This window comes from Mobula hypostoma, chromosome X1 (assembly GCF_963921235.1).
Source record: "Mobula hypostoma chromosome X1, sMobHyp1.1, whole genome shotgun sequence".
Lineage (NCBI taxonomy): Eukaryota > Metazoa > Chordata > Chondrichthyes > Myliobatiformes > Myliobatidae > Mobula > Mobula hypostoma.
In genome coordinates, this window is record NC_086128.1 from 54068809 (window position 1) to 54075972 (window position 7164).

Here is a 7164-nt window from a genome sequence, read left to right on the forward strand (position 1 = left end):
TAGGTTGTGGGTGGAATCCTGGAGATAACTAACAGGTGCCCCAATGAGAAAACAAAAGCCACTCCAGAATTTGGAAGTGAATTGCAGGCCATAGTCCGAGATGCTATCTCGGGGGAAGCTATGAATCCAGAAAATACCTTACATCATCAGTTCAGCTGTCTCTGCAGACTTGGATAGGTTGGGGAGAGGAACAAAGTGACAAACCTTCAAGAACTAGTCCACCACAACCAGAATGACAATATTCTCTTGGGACGAAGGAAGACCAGTAATAAAATCCACTGAAATATGCAACTGAGGATAAGTGGGAATAGGTAGAGGCTGTAAAAGCCCTTGGAGCAGTACTCTGGGTTCTTCATTCTGCGCACACGCATTGCATGCTGCAACATAGTCTTCGACATCTTTGGTTAGTCCTGGCCACCAGAACCACTTCTTTATAAACTCCAGAGTATGTGAAACTCCCAGGTGACGATGTTGGGAGCATGCTTTCAATTCAATACCTTCATGCAGACCACCTCAGAGACATAAGTGGCTCAGGCAGCCCATTGCTGGGATCGGCCTCCTTGTTCCTGGGTCCTCTGCACTGTGGAATTGACCCCCACCTACCCCATCTACTGGGAGCCCCCAACCTTGAATTGGGGAGAATGGTCTCTGGGACTTCCTACTTATCTAGTGTTTCAAACTGTCTAGAAAGAGTGTCCAATTTCTAATTCTTGGAACCAGGTCTGTATTTAATGATAAAATTGAACCTATTGAAGAACAATGACCAGCATACCTGTCGAGAATTCAGTCCCTTAACATCCCAGATGAAAGCTAGGTTGCTATGATTGGTGCAAACCAAAATGGATGTTTGGCTTCCTCCAGCCAATGCCTCCATTCTTTAAGTACCAACTTGATGGCAAGCAACTCTCTTTTGCTGATATCATTGTTTATCTCAGCAGAAGAGAGATGTTTGGAAAAGAAGGCACGTGGGTGTAGCACTAACAAGAGAAGATCTGCAGATGCTGGAAATCAAAGAAGTACATAAAAAATGCTGGAGGAACTCATCAGGACCCTTCATCTGTCCTGATGAAGGGTCTCAGCTCAAAACATCATCCGTTTACTCTTTTCCATAGATGCTGCCTGGCCTGTTGAGTTCCTCCAGCATTTTGTATGTGTTGCTTAGATGTAGTTTCTGGTCTGAGATGGTTCGTCGAGATAGCACACCTCCAACTCTGATGTTTGCAGTGTCAATCTTCACTACGAAAGGTAGGTGTTGATCGGGAGAAACAAGTACAGGTGTTGTGGTAACTTTGTTCTTGGAATCACAGAAAGTGACTTCTGCCTCTGCAGTGCAATGGAAAGGCCCTGCAGACCTTTAAGTGGAGCTGCTGAAATTGCAAATGAAGCACCAATAGAAATTGGCAAACCTAAAAAACATTGGAGCTGTTTGACTGATGTAGGTTATGGCCAATTTCATACTAGAATCAGAATTTGAATCAAGTTTATTATCACCGGCATGTGACGTGAAATTTGTTAACTTAGCAGCAGCAGTTCAATGCAATACTTGGGTCTTCTCAGGGTCCATCTGTAAATTCCCATTAGAAATAACAAAACTCAGAAAAGAAACTTTGGAGACATGACATCCACTCTTTTCAAGTTTAACAAAAGTTGTTTCTCTAGTAGGCATTTAAGAAAACTCCGTTCATCATGGACATGTTCCTGAAGCAACCAAGCAAAGCATAAGAATATCATCCAAATAAACAAAGACAAAGTGGTTAAGCATCTCCCAGAGTGTGGCATTAATGAAGTTCTGAAAGATTGCTGGATCATTAACTGAACTAAATGTCATCACCAGGTACTCAAACAAAAAAAGGTTCAAAGGTTCATTTATTATCAAAGCATGTACAACTCTGAAGTTCATCTTCTCCAAATAGCCAAGAAACAAAGAAAGAACATGAAAGTCATTCAGAGAGAAACATCAAACCCACCCTCCTGCACAAAAAAACGGCATCCTGATAATCAACCCCCAAACCCCACTTCCCCTGCACAAAATAGAACAAGAACATTGACCCCAAAAATAACCCCTCCCCACACAAAAATACTTTCAGAATATCAATCCCCAAACCCCCTCCCCTCACACAACAGAAAAGGAAAGGAACAGGTGATAAAAAACACAGAATATAAAAAGCATAAGTCTAAAAAAGTCCAGTTCATAAATGCAATAGACCAATCTATAAACACAGAACCATGTTACCATCCTCCGATATCACTGACATTCATTAAAACAGAGGGACCCCACATGAGCACAGAGGCCTACCTGCCTGCTACAGCAAGCCACACAGCAATAGGCCACTCACAAACTTCTCTGCAGTGATCAAAAGGCAGACATTTGGCACTGAACTCTTACTCACCTTCCGCATTCGCCTTGATGACTCAATCTGCCTCAACGTTTTAATCAACGATTAATGGATGCTTTAATCAGTGAAATGGAGTTGAACATCGGCTGGTGCCCTGTTTTGCAGTTTTTTCACATCGAGGCTGTCTGAGTATGTGCTCACTTCCTCGAATCTTCTTGGAGACAGCGAAGTGCTGGATCACTCAAATGATCTCCAGACTGTAAATCGTAGGCTCTAACATTCTCAGAAACATATTTTAAGATGAAAAAGACATAAATGTAAAAGAAATAAAATAGACATTCTGGAAGATGTTAACTGATGGAGTGTTGTACGCTGGAGCTATCTTGACCAGCCAGATCTAGATCAGGTTGTAGGCATTCAAGAGGTCTAGTTTAGTGAAAACCGTGGCTCCTCGCAATAATTCAACAGCCATGTTCATTAGAGGAAGTGGGTACCAGTTCCAAATAGTAATTCTATTTAGACCTCTGTAATTGATACATGGTCTCAGTCTGCCAACCTTCTTGGACATGATAAAAAAAAGCCCTGCTGCAGCAGTCAAGGTGGATGGGCGGATAAACCCAGATGTCAAAGCTTCTGTAATGTAATCCTCTATAGCTTGCCTCTCAGGGGTGGATAAGGCATAAAGCCTTCCCTGGGGAGGACATGTACCAGGTTTTAAATTGATGGCACAGTCTTGTCCCTATGTGGGGGCAGTGTTGTGATTGTCCTCTTGCTGAACACCTCCAACAAATCCAAATATGCTGAAGGCAGTCTAGACGACTCCATTGAGTTCAAGTCTGATCTCGGGAAGGCACTTATTTCCAGCATTGAATCAACCAAGCCTGAATGGTCCCAGAAGACCCATTAATCCAAGGATTATGAAGATGTAACCACAGATAACCAAGGAATAGGGGATGTCTGGAGAACGAATAAAATGGAAACGAATCGTTTCCTTTGGCCTCCAGTAGTCAACTTGAGAGCGATGGAAAGATAAAAGATTTGTCTAGGTTCCATCCAAGGCCATAGCAGAAATAGGCTGGTTGAGGTGACCCTTTGGAATTTGGTCTGACTCTGCCAGTTTGAGTTCCAAACAATTCCCTGCCGAACCAGAGTCTACCAAGGCTGTCACAGAATGTTGATGTCTCCCTCAAGATAATAGGGATGGTAAAACGACTCTGAGACTCGACAAAACAGAAGAGAGACTTGAAACTGTTACAGTTCTCGCCTCAGTGGACGGAGCTGGGTGTTTCCTGACAACTCAGGACAAGTGACTTGGAAGTGGCCAGCCTTACCACAGTATAAGCAATACATCTGCATCGTACGTCTCTTTCACTCTGCTGTGGAGACCCAGGTTCTTCCAGAGATGATTGCGGAATCTGCATTATTGAATTGAGCAATTGGGGTGTGCTACGGGTAGTTCAGGGAATCGGCCCTCAAGTGAACTCGCCACATCTCTCCCTCCTCCTTTCAGAAATAAGGTTGACGATTCTTATGGCCATGTCCATAAGTTCTTTCTAAACCTCAATCTGCTGTCTGGTCGTAAGATGATCATTAAGACCATAAAACATAGGAGCAGAATTAGACCATCTGGTCCATCCAGTCTGCTCCACCAATCACAGCTGATCCTTTTTTATTCTCCTCAACCCCAGTTCCTGGCCTTCTCCCCATAACCTTTGATGCCATGTCCAATCGAAAACCTATCAATCTCTGCCTTAAATACACCCAAAGACCTAACCTCCACAGCTGCATGTGGTAACAAGTTCCACAAATTTACCACCCTCTGGCTAAAGAAATTTCTCCACATCTCTGTTTTGAAAGGGCACCCCTCTATCCTGAGGCTGTGCCCTCTTGTCCTAGATTCTCCCACCATGAGAAACATTCTTTCCACATCTACTCTGTCTAGGCCTTTTAACATTCAAAAGGTTTCAATGAGATCCCCCCTCATCCTTCTGAATTCCAGCGAGTACAGACCCAGAGGCATCAAATATTCCTCGTGTGATAACCCTTTCATTCCTAGAATCATCCTTGTGAACCTCCTCTGGACCCTCTCCAATGCCAGCCCATCTCTTCTAAGATGAGGGGCCCAAATCTGTTCACAATACTCAAGGTGAGGCCTTATAAAGCCTCAGCATCACATCCTTGCTCTTGTATTCTAGAACTCTTGAAATGGATGCTAACATGGCATTTGCCTTCCTCACCACTGACTTAACCTGCAAGTTAACCTTTAGGGTGTTCTGCTCAAGGACTCCCAAGTCCCTTTGCATCTCAGATTTTTGGATATTCTCCCTGTTTAGAAAATAGTCTACACATTTATTTCTACTACCAAAGTGCATGACCATGCATTTTCCAACACTGTATTTCACTTAACACTTTCTTGCCCATTCTCCTAATCTGTCTAAGTCCTTCTGCATCCTACCTGTTTCCTCAACACTACCTGCCCCACCACCAATCTTCGTATCATATGCAAACTTGGCAACAAAGCCATCTATTCCATCATCTAAATCACTTATATACAGCATAAAAAGAAGCATTCCCAACACCGACCCCTGCGGAACACCACTAGTCACTAGCCAACCAGAAAAGGATCCTTTTATTCCCACTCGCTGCCTTCTACCAATCAGCCAATGCTCTAACCATGTTAGTAACTTTCCTGTAATACCATGGGCTCTTAACTTGGTAAGCAGCCTCGTGTGTGGCACCTTGTCAAAGGCCTTCTGAAAGTCCAAATATACAACATCCACTGCATCCCCTTTTCTATCCTACTTGTAATCTCCTCAAAGAATTCCAACAGGTTCATCAGGCAGGATTTTCCCTGAAGGAAACCATGCTGTCTTTGTCCTATCTTGCCCTGCGTCACCAAGTACTCTATCACCTCATCCTTAACAATTGACTCCAACATCTTCCCAACCACTGAGGTCAGGCTAACTGGTCTATAATTTCCTTTCTGCTGCCTTCCTCCTTTCTTAAAGAGTGAAGTGACATTTGCAATTTTCCAGTCTTCTGGCACCATACCAGAGTCCAATGAGTTTTGAAAGATCATTTCTAATGCCACCACAATCTCTAACATTACCTCTTTCAGCACCCTAGGGTGCAGTTCATCTGGTCCAGGTGACTTATGTACTTTTAGGTCTTTCAGCTTTTTGAGCACCTTCTCCTTTGTAATAGTAACATCTCTTCCTTTGCACAGTACAACATTTGGCACACTGCTAGTGTCTTCCACAGTGAAGTCTGATGCAAAATACTCATTTAGTTCATCTGCCATCTCCCTGTCTTCAGTTATTATTTTTCTAGCAGTCCTATATCCACTCTCATTTCTCTTTTATTTTTAACATACTTGAAAAAGCTTTAACTATCTATTTCGATATTATTTGCTAGCTTGCTTTCATATTTCACCTTTTCCCTACAAATAAAGGCCATCAACGTCCTTTTACCCTTGCAGTTTCTTAACACAACCCACAAGGATTCAACATCTTTTGATCCTATGTCACATCTTTCTACTGATTTGATGCCATTCTTTACCAGTAGAGCCACACCATCCTCTCTGCCTACCTTCCTATCCCTCCAATATAATGTATAACCTTGGACATTCTCCTCCCAACTACAACTGTCCTTCAGCCTCGATTCAGTGATGGCCACAACATCATACCTGACAATCTGTAATATTACAAGATTATCCACCTTATTTCTTATACTACATGCATTTAGAAACAACACCTTGAGTATCGTATTTGCTGTCCCTTCTGATTCTGCATCCGTAATGTTTTGATACCTGCCTATCCTTCCTGCAATCTGACTTCATGCTATCTTTACTTTTTTACCATCCGTCCTATCCTGAGTCCCCATCATTCCGGGTCCCACCCCGCCCTGCCAAATTAGTTTAAACCCTCCCTAACAGCTCTAAAAAAAAGCTGCCCACAAGAATATTGGTCCCCCTCAGGTTCAAGTGCAACCCGTCACTTTTGAACAGGTTATACCTCCCCTAGAAGAGATCTCAATTATCCAAGAACCTGAAGCCCTGCCCCCTGCACCAGCTACTCAGTCACGCATTTACCTGCCAAGTCATCCTGTTTCTAACCTCACTGGCACGTGGCACAGGCAGCAATCCAGAAATTACTACCCGGAAGGTCCTGCTTCTCAGCTTTCTACCTAGCTCTCTAAATTTTCTTTTCAGGACCTCTTTGCTTTTCCTTCCTATGTCGTTGGTATCAATATGTACCAAGACATCTGGCTGGCCTCCCTCCCTCTCCAAAATGTTGTGGACGCGATCTGAGACGTCCCTGACCCTGGCACCTGGGATGCAACATGCTATCCTGGTGTCCAGTTCACATCCACAGAATCTCCCCTGTCTGTTCCCCTATTGCTACCACTCACTTCTGCACCATGGACTCTTGCTCAGTGCCTGTAATCCGATCGCCGTGGCATTCTCCCGGGAGGTCATCCCCCCCACAAAAGTATCCAAAACAGTATACTTGTTTTTGAGGGGAATGGCCACAGGGGTGCTCTACAGTATTTCCATTTCTCCTGACAGTCACCCAGCTACTCGCCTCCTGCAACTTCAGGGTGATTATGTCCCTATAACTTTGATCAATTATCTCCTCACTCTTCCGTACAAGCCAAAGGTCATCCAGCTGCTACTCCAGATCCCTAACATGGTCTTCAAAGAGCTGCAGCCCGATGCACTTCATGCCGATGCAATTCCCTGGGAGACTCTGGGTCTCCCAGTTCTCCAACATCTGGCATTAAGAACACACCACAGCCATTTAAATGGTACAGTAAGAGAAAAAAAACA